Consider the following 19,782-nt stretch of genomic DNA (forward strand, 5'->3'; position numbering starts at 1 on the left):
TTAAACATTTGTGATCCCCATTGAATTTCGGCAAACCGCGACCTGTAATCAGCATTTGCACGCGACCTTGAGTCGCATCCCACATATTTGAGTCAACTCGACCTAAGATTTGTACCCTAGCGACCGTGCTATCACCACGATTCTAACGCCGCGTCTTGCGCATCGATGCAATACCCAGGCCAAGAGTTGTGGACCCGTGCATATTTTGAGGAAATGCCACGCGTTGTGAATCTCAAGAGAATCTCTATCACCTTTCAAATCAACCAAATCAATCAATCAAGTATACATCTCATCCCTAGCCTATGCTTTCTTTCTCCTTAAGACAAGCAACCCACCTAAGTCAACTATCAAGTCAAGTACATCCATCACTCACCCAGCACCTCTCTCTTACAACCACCCTCTCTCTCTTTCTCTTTCTCTCTCTCATTCTCCACCCATTCCCAAGCACCAAGAGAAGCAACCGTCCAAGCCATACTGTAAGACCTGTACCCTAGTCCATACTGTTCCGGATGCTTCTGTGGTCCTTCCGGTCGAATTTCGGCAACCTTCGCACCGTATCTGATGTTTGCGCGCGATCCTAAACCAGGTCCCGCATACTGAAGTCGGTTCGAACCAAAACTTGTATCTTAGCGACCGCGTCGTCGCTGCAGTTCTAACGCCACGACTCGCGCACCGAACCGATACCCAGGCCAGGAGATGTAGGCCAACATTTGTTTCGAAGAAACACCGCGCATTGCGAATATCGAGAAAATCTCTATAATATGTCCCATCAATCAATCAATCAATCAATATCAAGAATAACCATATCCTAAGTACAACACCCATCCCTCCTTTTCCATAAGTCAACTCTCTCTCTCCCCTCACCATTCCTCCTTTACCAACATTTCAACCCAACCCATACCTCTCCTTACAACCACCACTCCACCCATCCCTTCATACATTAATTCTTCATTTCTCTTATTTCTAAAAAAAAACTCTCTCTCCCAAGCAACAAAATTTCACACGTCTAAGCATTTTAAGTTTTCCCAAAAACCACAAGTGTGGCCCATCCTCTCATCTCTCATCCACACCATCAAAATCTCATCAACCACCATCAAAAGTGAAGGCAAGGAGCATAGAAGGCTAAGGGAGCAAGGAGGAGGCCTAGAGGTGGGTGATCTACCGTTGTTTTCAATTTTAAGGGCCACTTATTGTGGGACCCACTTGATGTATGTGTTGTATCAATGGAGGGCCCATAGTGGCGGGGACCCTCCTCTCTATCACCGTATCTCTCTCTCTCTCTCTCTCTCTCTCTTTCCTCTCCCTAGAATGAAGTGGTCCCCACCAAATCATGTTAAATCCACTCCATTCATCAATGGTGAAGCCCACCACATTTTAGGCAAATCCACCATCCGGTGGGAAGTCCCACATGCTATACATAATATATTATAATTATTTTATATTAATACCATATATATATACATGCATGGAGGTGGGCCACATTTATGTGGGACCCACCTTGACTAAAATGTTGGTCACGTGCATGTGGGGCCCACCATGATGCTGTGTACATCCATGCCATCCAGCGTCCCTAGACGCTGGACGTGAGGTAGCGTGGTTGGCTAGCAGGGAGCGTATGTACTGATATGGTGTGTACTAATAAAGCTAACAAAAAGAAATTTTGCTTTTGGAATAGGCTACCCATGTAGGCTCCACCTTTATGTATGGGGATGATCCAAGCCGTCCATCCTCTTCTTCAGATCATTTTAGGCATTGAGCCAAAATTTGAGGCTAATCTGATCACCGAACAGACCATAGTATAACAAATTGTGTTTCTACCATTGAAATACCGCCGGATGTTTGGGTATGCTAAAACCTGTCCAATATTAGACTCGTTGGGATTGTATCGAGCCACAGGGACCAATGGCGGGGTTGGATTCGTCTGAGGTGGGCCCCACCTACTAAAAACCACCGGATTTAAGTTTTAACAAATATAAAAATAAATAAAACAGCTGCAGCGCTGCTGTCAGAAGACGCAGGCGCTGCATGCGGCTGCGTGGGCGGGCGGATGGCTTGGCAGGGCCCTCACGGTTCCAGCTGTGGGCCACCGTGATGCGTTTCGACCATCAACACCATGCATTTGGTGGGTCCCCTCGGACCAGGAGCTCGCCCCAAAAATCAGCTGTATACAGAACTCAGGTGGGCCATGCCATTTAAAATCATGTGAAGACATGCCTAAACATATAAAAACACTTGGTGGGGCCTACCTGAAATTTGAATGCGGCTGAAGCTTGGTCTGAACGCTCAGCCAAGTGGGACACACATAATGGGTGGGCTGGATTTGCGAATCACATTGCGGTGGGCCCCTGACCGTGACCCTATGAATAGTTTGGGTGGCAAATAAACGTTCCAGTGGGCCCCCTAGTCCACATGACCCTTATGAATAGATTGGATTGTAAATAAATATTACAGTGGGCCCTACCCAGGCCCACGTGACCTTATGAATAGATTGGATTGCAAATAAATATTATAGTGGGCCCTACTCAAGGTCCACGTGACCTTATGAATAGGTTGGATTGCAAATAAATATTACAGTGGGCACTACCCAGGTCCACGTGACCCTTTGAACAGATTGGAGGCAAATAAACATTACTGTGGGCCCTAGGTCTGAGTGACCTTATCAATGGGTTGGATGGAAAATAAACATTATGGTAGGCCCCACATGGGACCCACTTATATATGTATTGTAAACCACACCCTCCATTAGAGTGGGCCCCACCATGATGCATGTGTTTCATCCAACCCGTCAAATCATTTGGAAATTATTTTAAGATCATGCGATGAGGCCCACTTTGAATTGTATAAGGCCCATTGTAATGTATACAAGGCCCACTAGTGTGGCCCACTTGACGAATGTAAGGCCCATGTGACTAGGCCCATCTTGGTGTGTTTGTGGGCGGACATTGAGGCCCACCTTGATACATACTAGGCCCACCTTAATTTGTATAAGGCCCATTGTAATGTATGCAAGGCCCATGTGACTAGGCCCATCTTGATGCATTTGTGGCCCGTCGTTGAGGCCCACCTTGATATGTATATACAAGACCCATGTATGAGGCCCATTTGATGTACTGAAGGCCCATGGGTCAAGGCCCTATAGGACATACATAAGGCCCATTGTAGTATGATTCCACCATGGTCTATGTGTTGATTTTATAGCAGGCTACACCTTGGGAGCAATGATGGTTTGTTGTCCACATTGTAAGGATGATGTTGGTTAAATGTCCACATTGTCACTCTCTCCCTAGGGCTCATTAATAGGCCCATACCTGTAATGTGTAGGCCGTCTAAGCCCATCTTCGTTTTGATCAGAACCCATCACCACATAATATGCTTAGTATAGATTCATGATCATACGCATCATATGTATGCCTGATGTGAGGATTGACTGATCATTGCACATGCCTTCGGGTAGATGGTTTATGGACTCCCTGATAAGCGGAGTTACCCTACATGAGCACGCGGTATGCGCAGGATTGTTGCATGTCTGATGGTATGATTCATGCACTTGCATTCGTGTGATTGTGCTCATTATATGCCCTAGTGACATCAGGGCCATAGCCTCCATAGACACATCTGGGTGGTTGGGTTGGATATCGAAAATTTTGGTTCTAGCATACGGGCGTCATAGATGTCCCTGGGTGAAAATCCCTAAACCCAATGGTACCAGAGGATGATCCAACATCGAGACTGAGTGGATATATGAGCGCACAAGGGCCGAATACCAGGAGGTCGCGTCTCCCACTGTGTCGTGGTCGGTTGGAAAGGGGTGTGGCCTTACTTGCCCGAGGGTAGGGGGCAATACTAGGCTGAGTTTGACCAGCTCATGAATGGGTCCGCTATCGACATGCCGGATAGGTATTGTCCGACTATTGGCCAGGTGGATAGTGAGGTTTCTTACGCTCACTTAGACTGTGCGGCTAGGAGAGCGACAATGCCATTTGGAGTGTATTGAACCCCGGTGATTATTTAGAAAGAGAACTATACTGATATATGATGAGGATTGGCATGCTCGAGTTGCATCTCGCATCGCATGCCCGTGTTATGGCCGATAGCATTCATATCTTGCACCGTATAGCTTTGGTACGACTGATTGCATTCATGTACTCATCACCATGATTCCGCATTACTCTGACCTTCCATTTTGAGCACGCTTATATTACGTACACACTTATACCGCCCTTTAAGCTTTCTATAAGCTTATGCATGATCGATGCGTGCAGGTAACGTCAAGACGTAGCTGTAGCTTCGTTAGAGTTAAAGCGTGCAGCCAAGCTTTTGGAGTTTTTGTTATTTACATTATCTTGTATTTCCTTTCAGACGCAATGTACTTAAAAGTTTTTCATCATAGTGGATTTTGTGACGCTATTCTTGTGGTTATTGTTCGTGGGTTATGCTTGTGGTTATGCTCATTACAAATCAAATTAATGATTAGAAATCCTCCTTGTAGCATCCCAGGATCGGAACCTGACGTTTGGGTGCTGGGAGCCGAGAATGGGGTACTATGGAGGCTGTCGGCACTGGATTGGCAATCGTGAATTTTATGAGCCCGGTTTCTGAGTTCGGGGCATGACAGAAGTTGGTATTAGAGCATAACTTGGAAATAACCGAGAACAACATCACATGTTTGCTATAAGTTTAGGGCTGTTAAGTTCCAAGTGCGAAACCTTCCGTTTGAGTTCCCTAATGTGCGATTCTCAAGGTTGATTGGCGTCATTGTTCTTTCCTATAGGACATGCCACCCAGGAGAGTGACCCGAGCGCACCCCGCTCCACCACCCGTGGCTCCAGCTTTACCCCTTCACCTCCAGTTCCACCGCTAAAGATCCCTGCTCCCCTGCCTGAGGATGACGTTCCTCCACCTGATGCCGGTGCAGATCCGACCATGCCTGTGAGTGCCTCGTAGTTACAGCAGATGTTGCAGGCTGTGACTGCTGCGCTTCAGGGGTAGGGTAGGCGCCCAGTTATTTCTCCAGCCCAAGCCAAGCAGGAGCGCGCGAGAGCCCTTCTTCGTGAGTTCAGACAGCTTGATCCTCCGCATTTCCAGGGCGAGCCAGGTCCGACAGCAGCTGAGAGATGGCGCTCCGATGTAGAGAAGATTTTTGATACCATGTCATGTACGACCGAGCAGCGAGTTCGGTTGGCAATATTTCTTTTTCATGGCGAGGCCGAGCACTGGTGGACCTCCGTTACCCATGTTGCAGGACTACCTATGTCTGGACATGGGAGGACTTTATCAACCGATTCGAGGAGCAGTACTTCCCCGACCATATCCGTCGTCAGAGAGCACTGGAGTTTAAGACTTTGGTGCAGGGGGACATGACCGTGGCACAGTATGGGGGCCGTTTTGTGGTGCTATCGAGGTTCGCATCATATATGATTGATGATGAGGGGCGGAAGGCCCGTCGTTTCGAGAACGGCTTATGTTACGGTCTTCGAGGACGTGTTATTGGACATGAGCTTCCAACTTTTCAGGCGGTAGTGCGGAGGGCTCAGATTTATAAGGCTGAGTAGGCCGGCTCGCAGGGCGACCAAGATAAGAGGAGGGGTCAGAATTGAAAGAGGCATGCCCCCTCTAGTAGCTCTCAGCAGCATCGACGACCACAGAGGTATAGGAGCCACCCACCTGCTAGAGCACTAGTAGCACCTCCAGCGCCACCCCAGCAGTCGTTTATAGGGGCTTGTTTTGGATGTGGTGGGACAGGGCACCGCCGAGAGCACCACGACAACCTCCAGCGTAGCAGCGACCTCAGCAGCAGCCTCCAGCACAGCAGCGACCCCATCAGTAACGACCACAGCCACCTCAGCCGCCGAGGCCCCAGCAGCAGCTGAGATAGCAGTACAGGCCGCCGCAGAGGCAGCAGCAGCCCCAGGGACCTCAGAGGGGACAGGCACCTCCCCAACCAACTCAGGCTAGGTTTTACGTGTCTCAGCAGGATCTGCAGTCATATGGAGGAGTCATTGAGGGTACCATTTTCGTATCCGCATGTATCGCACGTGTACTGTTTAATTCCGGTGCATCACATTCATTCATGTCCGAGGATTTTTGTCATTTAACTGGATTGTCGACAGATTCTGCTCGCAAGGGGTTGACCATATGGACGACCTTGGGGAAGACCATATTATTGGGCCATTTCTGTTCATCTTGCTCAGTTCTGGTTGGTGATATCTTTTTGCCTGCCGATTTATTTATGCTGCCGATGTCTGATTTCGACGTCATCCTAGGCATGGATTGGCTTACCGAGTACCACACTGTGTTGGACTGTTCCGCGAGGACCGTCACATTCTCTATACCCGGCCTGCCACAATTCCAGTTCGTCGCCGAGCCTAGAGGAGAGCCGTTATCAAGCTTGTTGTCCTGCGTCATCGAGGAGCCTATTACCATTTGTATTGATCAGTGGCCGGTTGTTTGCGATTTCCCCGATGTGTTCCAAGAGATTCCGGGATTGCCGCCGCGGCGTCATATTGAGTTCCAGATAGATCTTGTGCTTAGTACCGCGCCTATCTCGAAGGCCCCGTACCGTATGGCACCGATAGAGTTGTGTGAGCTGCAGCAACAGTTGGATGAGTGACGTGAGTTGGGATTTATTCGTCCAAGCAGTTCACCATGGGGAGCGCCGGTTCTCTTCGTTAGGAAGAAGGATGGCCCGTTGAGGCTATAACGCCCTGAAATTCGAGGGTTGAGCATAATTCAGCTCCCGAGTTTCAGAACATCACTTATGCAACATATGTAATGATGGATATATGTTGTCTGTATGAGTGCATAAAACATGGAGTAGATTAAGCCAAACTGCAAACATAATCCAGAGATAAGCGAAATCTGCAAGCGGAAGACTTTGTAATGCCCTGAAATTCGGGGGTCGAGCATAACTCATCTCCCGAGTTTCAAAACATCACTTATGCAACATATTTAATGATGGATGTATGTTGTCTATATGAGTGCATAAAACATGGAATAGATTAAGCCAAACTGTAAACATAATCTAGGGATAAGTGAAAGACGCAAGCGGAAGACTTAAAGAAATTTATGTGTACATGTGTAAGTACATGTAATATGTATACTCTGTCAGGTCATAATTACATTCATGTGTGTCTCAAAATACAAGTATCAAATGAAATAAACCATTACAAAATAAACCCTGTATCCCCGTAAATCAGGACACGACTCCCATGAACCCGCCTGAGAACTATATAAAAGAAAACGTGTCCTCATCATCCTCATACTCCTGCTTTGCCTCAGGGGTCGCATCATCATCTATATCTAAGACAGAGTCTGGTTGGTGTTGAAACACTGTCCCAGAATGTGGGAGTGAGTGATCAACTCAGTGGAACTATACAGTAAAAGTTAACATGATATCAAATCAATCAAGCAGTAATGATAAGGCAATACAATCAAACACATCCTAATTACTCTTGTTAATGCAAGGATGTATGTAGAAATGATGTATGCCCTCGCCTGCACTCCCTCATCGTCTTTATCTTACGGTACGCATGACAACGTCCCGTAGTGCTAACGATGCCAACGCACATGCAATGCGGTACATGAACTTGATTACCAAGTTGTTATTAGTCCTTTTCATACAACAGGATTGGGAAGCTAAGGTACCTTCCTCATATCAACTCCCATACAGTGATCCATTCTAGGGTCGTCAGTCCTAGGCAGTCTCATACGATCATATGGTTCTAGGTCACTGCAAAGGGCTCGTCACCAATCAATGCATGCCTATCATACCTTAGTTACTACCCTAAGGCTCATTGCCTTAATGCAGTATCAAGGTATGCTCGAGGTCACTACAAAAGGCTCGTCACCAATCAATGTAGGCCAACAGTACCAATATAGTGTCCCATACCACCATAATTAGCTCACGAGTCTAGTGTGCTCCTGGTCACTACGGGGAGGCTCGTCACCTCAGCGTAGGCCGACAGCTCGACCACGGTGTCCCATACCACCATGCCCGGCTAATGAGTCTTAGCGAATCAAGGTACAATGGTTAATGGGATTGCATTGGTAAGTTTGGTACCCTAGATTCAAACAATAGCGTCCATATATGGTGTACATCCATCGGGACAATCGGGTTACTTGACAAACTTGACTAGCACAAGCGCACGTTGAGTTGAACGACATAGAGTGCGCAAACACTCTGTGTGGCCAAACCACTGCCGACAACCCTAATACGACTCGGGTTCATTAAATATGTCCTATGTGGCGAAAACAACCTCGGCCACGAACTCAAGGTTTGTTACCGATCTCCTTGATTATTTCATAGTCCCAAACACATTCAATTATAACAGATATTCATATTAACAATTTAGAATAGTAATGGAACAACAATTCAAATCATACAATATGTAAGCATTTAACGAATATCAACTTAACATGGATTTACACATAAGTAGTGCTTGAATTTAAACAACAAAGAATGTAAATCACATGTAGGAAATCATACACACCAATAGGATAGTTAAGAATCTCTTCTCAACGTCCGTAAACAGGATAATATATTACACACTTGATCATTCAGACATTTCTACAAACACTTAGACTACATATTCCAACATACATGACATATGTTGATGATAACACACATTTAGACAATTCCTTTCATCAAAGAGTTGACACACATACAACTAGCACAAATGCACGACAATTAATCATGGCAAACACATGCTCGTATTTCAGACGTATACAATACTTTCTACATACATAAGGAATACACAAATCTCAATATATCTCATATATATCAGGAACGCAATATAAACATCGCATTTGGCATGTGAAATTACACGCACAACAATAATAAACCATTAACCGACATTGAAAGCCTTGAAAACCATAACCTATACAAATATAGTTCGCACCTTAAACCAGAAAAAGTGCACAGATCTGATTCAGACGATAAATCTTCATCAACAGCGACTAGATGACCTAAGGCATGAATAGAAATGAACTACATCAACACTTAACCTATTCTAAGCTCTAAAACAGGTTAGGGTTTGATTGACTTACCCAAGAATGAACTTAGATTGCCGGAATAATGATTCAGAAGTGATGGTTTAGGGATGCAGAGTAACAAGGAAGAATCTCAAGATGATTCACCAACTTCTCTCTCACTTTCTCTCTCTTTTCCTCTCCCTCTCTTAGCTAGGGTTAGAAAATTCATATGGAATAGAAAGTGAGGGTTTTAAGGTCTTTATATAGGCCCAACATTAAAGAAAATAGCCCCAGGGCTAAGGTATACTTAGGTTATAACCAAATCGGGTCTATTTCGATCCAACGGAGCACTACTGGTGGTCCTTTTTCCACATACGGTCGGACTTAAGTTCACTGACCATGGATCTAGGTCAGTCTGAGGTTTCGTACCGATCGGATTTACAGATCAGCCGTGGCGGACCAATCTCAATTCAACGGTCACCGAAACTCGATCAGGTCCACCGGCAGTATGACATGCCAGGGCCATCTTCCCTGATCCGAGGGTGAAATTGGGTCAGAATCTATCGGTCAGAAAGCTTATAATCGGCACGCAAGTGACACGACTCAGATTTCACAAATTTATATTTAATTTCTCAGCTTTCTCACACTCTTTACTCCGAACTCAAGCAAAACGACACAGGACATCCTCTGGACTTGATTTTTGAGGTGATGGTCAAGCCCAACCAGGTGATCATAATTTTCTAAGATCATCGCTATCGGACTTTCGACGCGCGGTCCAGGTCCGATACAAAGTTTCCAAGTACTCCCGAGAGTAACTGGATATAGCATTGAATCCCAGATTTCAGGGTAACATAACGCTAACAATTCTACAGGTTTTGAGTCCTGTAGATCAAATTTAAAGTGATTGATGCTAATTTCACAAGCAATCGAGTTTAGCGCTAATTAACCCACATTTAACTTCTAAAGAATTTGAGGTAGTACTCGGGTCTTTGCACGGAATTTTCCAGGTCATTACAATCTACCCCCCTTAAAGAAAAATTTTATCCTTGAAATTCGTACATTCTCATACTCAAGGATCTGAGGGTAGCTCTTTCTGACCTCAGCTTCAGTCTCCCAATTAGCCTCTTCTTCACTATGATGCGTCCATGGTACTTTCACAAGAGGGATGACCTTGCTACGCAATACCTGCTCCTTCCTATCTAGGATACGTGTCGATCGCAGTACATATGTGGCATCCTCGCTTAACTGCAACAGGAACATACTTCTTCAGCATAGAAACATGAAATACGTTATGGACGCCCGCAAGTGGTGTGGGCATAGCAAAGCGGTACGCTACTGCTCCCACTCGATTCAGAATTTGAAATGGACCAATAAATCTTGGCGTGAGCTTTCCCTTCTTACCGAACCGCAAAACTCCCTTCATAGGGGAAACCTTAAGAATACCTGATCTCCAACCTCAAACTCAAGCGGTCGCCGCCTCGTATCAGCGTAACTCTTCTGCCTACTCTGGGCTGTCAGAAGTCGACGTCGAATAATGTCAACTTTCTCTGAAGTCGCCTGCACCAACTCTAGGCCAATCAAACTACGCTCGCCAACTTCTGCCCAACAATGCAGTGCTCTACACGGCCGACCATACAATGCCTCGTAGGGAGCCATGCCGATACTCACCTGGAAGCTGTTGTTATACGCGAACTCTGCATAAGGGAGACAATCATCCCAACTGTCCTTGAAATTCAAAACACAAGCTCGCAACATGTCTTCCAGAACCTGATTCACACGTTCCGTCTGCCCGTCTGTCTGCGGATGAAACACGGTGCTGAACTTCAATTTCACACCCATCGCTTCTTGGATACGAGTCTAGAAGATAGATGTGAATTGAGTGTCTCTGTCAGACACAATCTCCAAAAGAACTCCATGCAGACGTACAATCTCCTTGATGTACAACCTAACCAACTCGTCTGCAGAGTTTGTGACTCTGATCGATAAGAAATGAGCCGACTTTGTCAACCGGTCGACGATCACCCAAATAGAGTCATGTCCCTTCCTCGTTCTCGATAGCCCTAAAATAAAATCCATAGAGATGAAGTCCCACTTCCATTCTGTTATGGGCATGGGCTGAAGCAGTCCAGGAGGTTGGCGATGCTCTGTCTTGACCTGCTGGCACGTGAGACAACGAGACATAAACTCAGCAATGTGAACCTTCATGTTGTCCCACCAATAGGATCTTCTCATATCTTGATACATCTTCGTGCTACCTGGATGCATTGCAAGCTTAGAATTATGGACTGACTCGAGAACCTCTCGTCTCAAGTTAGGAATATCTGGGACACATAGCCGGCCATGATATCGTAGGCCCCCATCTGAACCAACACTCCACTCGGAGTCCTCATCTGTACCAACCCGCTCTCTCATCTTCGCCAATAGCTCATCATCTGCTTGAGCTACAATGATGCTCTCGTCAATGTGGGGCTGTACTTGAATGTGTGCAATAACCTCATACGGCTCTTCCACTGTAAGTTTCTGCTCAAAGTCTCACACAAACTCCATCATATCCCATTCTGCTATCATTAGCAGAGCCGCAAACTCTATAGCCTTCTTGCGACTCAACGTGTCTGCCACAAGGCTTGCCTTGCCTGGATGGTAAGAGACATCGAACTTAAAGTCTTTTAATGTTTCCTTCCATCGGCATTGCCTCATATTCAAGTCACGCTGGGTGAAGATATACTTAAGGCTCTTGTGGTCGCAAAAGAGCTTGAACTCCTCTCCATAGAGGTAATGTCTCCAGAGCTTTAATGCGAAAATGACAGCTGCCAACTCCAGGTCGTGTGTAGGGTAATTCCCTTCGTGTTTCCTCAACTGTCTCGAGGCATATGCAATCACCCTATCCTTCTATATAAGGACACAACCCAGACCAATGCGAGAGGCATCAGTATATATCGTATACTTAACCCCTTGCTCTGGCAATACTAGCACAGGGGCGGACGTCAACTTGTCCTTCAGCTCCTGAAAAGCTACCTCTGCCTTTTCATCCCAAACAAACTTCAAGTCTTTCCATGTCAACTGAGACAACGGTCTGCCTATCTTCGAGAAGTCTCATATGAAACATCGATAATAGCCTGCTAGACCCAGAAAGCTTCTCACCTCAGTAACCGAACCAGGCTGCTTCCAGTCCTGAACTGCAGCTACCTTAGTGAGATCGACAGCTATCCCTTCCTTGGACACCACATGTCCTAGGAACTTGACTTTCTCTTTCCAGAAATCACATTTCTTGAACTGCGCAAAAAGCTGATTCTTCCTGAGAGTATCCAAAACCGCTCTTAAGTGCTCCTCATGCTCTTCCTGACTCGCAGAGTATATCAAAATGTCATCGATAAAGACAATGACGAATCGGAACAAAAATGGCCGAAACACCCTATTTATCAGATCCATGAACACGGCCGGTGTGTTCGTAAGACCGAACGACATCACAAGGAACTTATAATGGCCGAAGCTAGTCCTGAATGCGGTCTTCTGCACGCCTCATTCTTGACGCGCAACTGATGATACCCTGACTGCAGATCAACCTTCGAAAAGTACCGTGCCCCCTTCAACTGATCAAATAGATCATCGATCCTGGGCAAGGGATACTTGTTCTTCACAGTCACCTGATTTAACCTGCGATAATCAATACATAATCGCAAGGAACCATCCTTCTTCTTGACAAACAGAACAGGTGCTCCCCAAGGGGACACACTAGGTCGAATAAAGTCCAAATTCAACAAGCCATCTATCTGCTTCCTCAATTCCTCCATTTCACTCGGAGGCATACGATAGGTGGGCAAAGAAATAGGTGTTGCACCAGGCATGAGATCGATAGTAAAATCAATCTCGCGCTGAGGGGTAATCCAGGAATCGACTCAAACACATCGTCAAAATCCCGAACTACAGGCATACTTTCAAGCGCCTAACTAGCAATACTTTCCAACAGAGAAGTATAACAACCAAAACGAAAAGGGTAACTGACCTGAACAGGGAAAGTAAAGGTCTCGCCCTCAGGTCCATCGACTGTCACCAGCCTAGCTTCACAATCAATCTCTGCTTGCATCCTCGCGAGCCAATCCATACCCAAAATGACATCGTAATGGTATAGAGGTGCGACAAACAGGTCAATCAGGATCGATTATTCCCTAGATCAATCAAACAACCCATACACATCTTGGTAATGTCAGAGGAGGTGTAGCGGTAGTGAGCGTCACTCCCTTCATAGTAACAGTGTCCAAACTCAGGTGCTTAACTGCCGCATATGATATAATAGAGGTAGTGAACCCTGTATCCACCAACAAAGAAATGGGAATACCTTAGATGTGAGCTGTAACCTCAAAGGATCTCGGTGCCAAGTCAGCCCCAGGCACTTCAGCTGTAAGCGCGTGAACTCGAGCCTGTTATGGATGATTCGACGGAGGAACCATGGGTCGCTGAGGTGGCCTAAAGAAAGGCACAGAAGGTCTGAAGGATGGGTGAGCTGGTACTGAATGAAGGGGTGGAGGTGATATGACCTGAGGCATCGGACGGCTGATCCTCTGCGGTGGAGTAAATCCATTGTCCATTATTCGTGTAAAGCAATTACGATCCGAATGCCCAATCTTCCCACAGTACGAACAGTGCAAGTCAGAACGCATCGGTTGAGCGGGCAGCGCAATACTTCTCGAAGGAGAATCTGCTCGCGACCTCTTGCCAAGAAATGGTGTACTCAGAAAGTCAGGTCGCGGTTTGGGAACCATAGGTGCTCGCATATGGCACGACCTGTTCCCGTCCCGCTCAGCTAGCAGGGACATGCTCACCAACTCGGCATAAGAAGATATGCTAGCACAACACATCTTCGATCGGATCTCAGGTCTCAATCCCTCAGAAAATCACCGCATCCACATCGGCTGATCACCCAGAAGCAATGGAGCATAACAACCCAGCTCAGTAAACCGGTTCTCATACTCAGTCACCGACATCTCTCCCTGACGGAGGCAAAGGAACTCACTCTCCTTCTCGTGTCGATAAGTGACCGGGAAATACTTCTCGTGGAAACGTGCCTCAAATGCCTGCCATGTCCACTCAAAACCCTCCGCAATTGTACGGAGAACACTGTCCCACCATAAACTGGCCTCCTTCTCAAACATGAAGGAGGTAAGCTCGACCTGCTCAGTCTTAGAACAGTGAAGCGGCCTCAGCATCTTAGAGATGCGATCAATCCAGTACTCGGCCTCCTCGGCTCTATGAGAACCCGCAAATGTGGGAGGTCGTAAGCGCTGGAATCGCTTAAATGTGCCGCTAGCACTAGCGTTTCCAGATGGGTGCATAGGTGAAGCGGTGGAGTCGCCCTCATCTACTGAGCAAAGATGCCAGCCATGGAAGATAAAAACTGCTGCTGCTGTTGTTGATGGTGCTATTGCTGCTGGATCTGCTGGTGCTGCATCAACAGCATCATCTGCTCAAACCTATCAGGAGGCGGAGCAAACGAAGATGCATAAGGCGTCAACGCAGATGCACGGTTCGGCTTAGGAACCGAAGGCGTGACTGGTGTAGCCATGGGTAGTATCACAGGAGTCAGCCCAGCAGCAGGGCCAGTAGCTAGTGAGAGTCTGGCCCAGCACTAAAATGAGACGGGCTCGACTGTGGATCCGTCTGGCTATCACCTAAGGGAGAAATCCTGGTAAGCGACTTGCCCAAAGAGAGACGGGCCGAAGTCTTCGAACCTTTAGGAGGCATACCCTACATTCAACAGAGGATGTAACCTGTGAGATTCAACATCCACATAATCCACCCACACAGCATTTACATCATAACTCAAGGAAAAACAACGTGCATTTTATTTAACAAATTATCGCAATACAATAAGTGCAGCATTACATGGATCGCGACAGAGAAAACATGTGAGCTAAAACATCTAAAGCTTTAAGCAACAAACAACTTCCAAACTACTACGCCTATAACGGCTACACACAATAACAAACAACAAACAGAGCAAAGGACGACTACATCTGTAACTACTCGTCAGAATTAGGAGATGGAGGAGGGGCACCCTTATCCTGTAGACAACACAGGATAGACTTTAGAGTTCGAGACATCTTCTTGAACTTAGGCTTCACGAGGCCTCAAAGATCCATACTATCCTGGCGTAGAACAGCTTGACCCTCCTCAAACCGAGCTATACGGGCATCCCTGGCGGCCTGATCTGCGCCCTGCTCCGGTGCCATAGGGGGAGAACTCTCACTCGTGTCCTGGGCCTCCACTTCTTCCTCATCCTACTCTTCTTCTTCTTTCTCTATCTCAGCTCAACCTTCGCCATAACTCTATTCCTCATCGCTCTCAGTCTCATCCTCACTTTCTTCAAGTGAGGTTGTCGTCGACGAGGCCTAATGTCCATCTGATTAAGGGTCGTCCCATTAATATAACAAACAGGTACCGGCTTTTTTGGTCCCAAGCCTGTAGCTAAACTCATGTGCAAGCTTACAAATGAGTCGGCCAAATAGGAGCGATTCGGTCCTCCTATTCGAATGAGTGATAAGGACAATCTGACGCAAGATGTATGTTGGCACACATAACTTCTCTCCTTGCCCCACCTGATATAGGAAATCCACCATCAGGCGCGTACACTGGCTGCAGTTACTCCACCTTGGATAAACATTGAATGTGCACATGTGGTAAAGCAAGCGGAAGTCATCCGTCATGTTGGTAGCTAAAAGACTTCTGTTAGGCTGCCATTCAACTAGACGACCACACAGGAACTGCGTGCGGCGATCCCTCTCACGCACACTACTCAGATTCTTCTCACTAGCATGAACCTCGCCAAGCGGCACGTTCAGGAGTCGGGATATCAAAGCGACATTAATCGTGGCCTCCCGATCTCTTCGAAAAGGGATCTTGAACTGCAAAGGCTCCAGCGAAGGTTCCCGAATGAGGGCATAAAAAGCTCGGACAGTACCCACATTGGCAAGGTATTCGCCCTCAAAAAGGGGACACCAACCAGCCCCTTCCAAGTACTCCAATAAGAGAAATTCGTCAAATAGCCATGGATCTACATGAGCTTCAAAAAGGACCCTACGGCCTTCATAAACTCCATGAGATAGCTCCGCCAACAAGGTTCTTCCAACGGGGGCTTGAGGATAGAAGTCCTGCTTTGTCTGAAACTCTCGAGTGGCGGTTGTGCTCACGACGGCACCTCTCGGCCTCCGTGCACGAGTTGGGCGGCTAGGCCCGGTTTCATCAACGGGTGCTCTCTTCTTCTCCATGAAAGAGAGAATGTTGGAGATGGAAAATATGGCCGTAACAAGATCAAATAGGGCTATGGAAAATGAGAGAAAAGAGGGAAATGGGAAGAAGGGTGAGGCTTCCATGAAATTGAGACTCAAAGGAAGGATTTAAGTGCTCAAATAAAAAGGAAAGAGAGGAAAAATAGCAATGGAGATGGGTTTTGAGATGGGTAGGATGGGCAAGCATGAAATGGAAGAAGGAAGGGTTTGGAGGAGATTTTTATGGGGTTTTGAGAGAAATTTTAAGAAAAGGGAAGCTTGGAGGGTGGGTTTGTGAAGGAAGGAGGGTTTAGAAGGTGATAAAAATGAGCACCCATGGATGAGTGGGCCACACTAGACCCCACAAGTGTCGGCCCGATCCGGCCAGCTCGGCCTAGCCGACTGGGCAGCGAGGGCTCGCCGAACCGGCGAGGTCATCGCCGTTCTCTAGACATTCTGGAATGACTCGCCATTTAGGTGAGGTCCTCCTGGCCCCTAAGCTGCAAAATGATGTGGGTCCCCCCTGGGTCCCCCTAGAATTGCCCCGATTGGGCCCATAGTCCGATTCGACACATATTGGGCCACTAAGAATAGAATATGATACAGATTCAGGTTTACAGACATTTTAATGGTTGGGATGGGATGATACACCATCTAAACTCGTCAATGGACAGTCTAGAAGAGATTTTGGGTCGTTGTGTATGATTAGGAGTGTGCATAGACTCGATCTCGGCGACCGTTTTTAGTCAACTTTCGCAGATAAGAGCAACTAGAAAGCCTACACAGATTCTAAAATAAGCTCGCACCCTCCTACACTAAGGTGGCGTCAGCGTGCATTGTGTGACCATAACCCAGGTCCGGTTTAATCCAAATCATGCTCTGATACCAACTTGTAACGCCCTGAAATTCGGGGGTCGAGCATAACTTAGCTCCCGAGTTTTAAAACATCCCTTATGCAACATATTTAATAATGGATGTATGCTGTCTGTATGAGTGCATAAAACATGGAATAGATTAAGCCAAACTGTAAACATTAGCCACGGATAAGTGAAAGATGCAAGCGGAAGACTTAAAGAAATATATGTGTACATGTGCAAGTCCTTGTAATATGTATACTCTGCCAGGTCATAATTACATTCATGTATGTCTCAAAATGCAAGTATCAAATGAAATAAATCATTACAAAATAAACCCTGTATCCCCGTAGATCAGGACACGGATCACATGAACCTGCTTGAGAACTGCATAAAAGAAAACGTGTCCTCATCATCCTCATACTCCTGCTCTGCCTCAGGGGTCGCGTCATCATCTGCATCAAAGACAAAGTCTGGTTGGTGTTGAAACACCATCACAGAATGTGGGAGTGAGTGATCAACTCAGTGGAACTATACAGTAAAAGTTAACATGATATCAAATCAATCAAGTAGTAATGATAAGGCAGTACAATCAAACACATCCTAATTACTCTTGTTAATGCAAGGGTGTATGTAGAAATGATGCATGCCCTCGCCTGCACTCCCTCAATGTCTTCATCTTACGGTACGCATGACAACCTCCTGCAGTGCCAACGACGCCAACGCACATGCAATGCGATGCATGAACATGATTACCAAGTTGTTATTAGTCATTTTCATACAGCAGGATTGGGAAGCTAAGGTACATTCCTCATATCAACTCCCATACAGTGATCCATTCTAGGGTCGTCAGTCCTAGGCAGTCTCATACGATCATATGGTTCTAGGTCGCTACAAAGGGCTTGTCACCAATTAATACATGCCTATCATACCGTATTTACTACCCTAAGGCTCGTCGCCTTAATGCAGTATCAAGGTATGCTCGAGGTCACTACAAAGGGCTCGTCACCAATCAATATAGGCTGACAGCACGAATATAGTGTCCTATACCACCATAATTAGCTCACGAGTCTGGTGTGCTCACTGGTCACTACAGGGAGGCTCGTCACCCTAGCGTAGGCCGACAAGTCGACCACGGTGTCCCATACCACCATTCTCGGCTCATGAGTCTTAGTGGATCAAGGTACAATGGTTAATAGGATTGCATTGGTAAGTTTGGTACCCTAGATTCAAACAATAGCGTCCATACATGGTGTACATCCATCGGGATAATCGGCTTACTTGACGAACTGACTAGCACGAGTGCATGTTGAGTTGAACGACATAGAGTGCGCAAACACTCCGTGTGGCTAAACCACTGTCGACAACCCTAATACGACTCGGGTTCGTCAAACACGTCCTACGTGGCGAAAACAACCTCGGCCACGAACTCAAGGTTTGTTACCGATCTCCTGGACTATTTCATAGTCCCAAACACATTCAATTATAACAGATATTCATATTAACAATTTAGAACAGTAATGGAACAACAATTCAAATCATACAATATGTAAGCATTTAACGAATATCAACTTAACATGGATTTACACATAAGTAGTGCTTGAATTTAAACAACAAAGAATGTAAATCACATGTAGGAAATTATACACACCAATAGGATAGTTGAGAATCTCTTCTCAACGTCCGTAAATAGGATAATATATTACACACTTGATCATTCAGACATTTCTACAAACACTTAGACTACATATTCCAACATACATGACGTATGTTGATGATAACACACATTTGGACAATTCCTTTCATCAAGGAGTTGACACACATACAACTAGCACAAATACACGATAATTAATCATGAAAAACACATGCTCATATTTCAGACATATACGATACTTTCTACATACACAAGGAATACACAAATCTCAATATATCTCATATATATCAGGAACGCAATATAAACATCACATTTGGCATGTGAAATTACACCCACAACAATAATAAACCATTAACCGACATTGAAAGCCTTGAAAACCATAACCTATATGAATATAGTCCGCACCTTAAACCAGAAAAAGCGCATAGATCTGATTCAGACGATAAGTCTTCATCAACGGCGACTAGATGACCTAAGGCATGAATAAAAAGAGCTACATCAACACTTAGACTATTCTAAGCTCCAAAACAGGTTAGGGTTTGATTGACTTACCCAAGAATGAACTTAGAATCACCAGAATAACGATTCAGAAGTGATGGTTTAGGTACACAGAATAACAGAGAAGAATCTCAAGATGATTCACCAACTTCTCTCTCACTTTCTCTCTATTTTCCTCTCCCTCTCTTAGCTAGGGTTAGAAAATTTGTATGGAATTGAGAGAGAGGGTTTAAGGTCTTTATATAGGCCTAATATAGATGAAAATAGCCCTAGGGCCAAGGTATACTTAGGTTATAACCAAATCGGGTCTATTTCGGTCCAGCAGAGCACTTCTGGTGGTCCCTTTTTCATGTGCGGTCGAACTTAAGCTCACTGACCATGGATCTAGGTCAGTCTGAGTTTTCATACTGATCGAATTTACAGATTAGCCGTGGCGGACCAATCTCAATTCAACGGTCACCGAAACTCGATCAGGTCCACCGGCAGTATGCAATGCCAGGGCCATCTTCCCTGATCCGAGGGTGAAATTGGGTCAGAATCCAAC

This window comes from Magnolia sinica, chromosome 11 (genome assembly GCF_029962835.1).
Source record: "Magnolia sinica isolate HGM2019 chromosome 11, MsV1, whole genome shotgun sequence".
NCBI classification, from domain to species: Eukaryota; Viridiplantae; Streptophyta; class Magnoliopsida; order Magnoliales; family Magnoliaceae; genus Magnolia; species Magnolia sinica.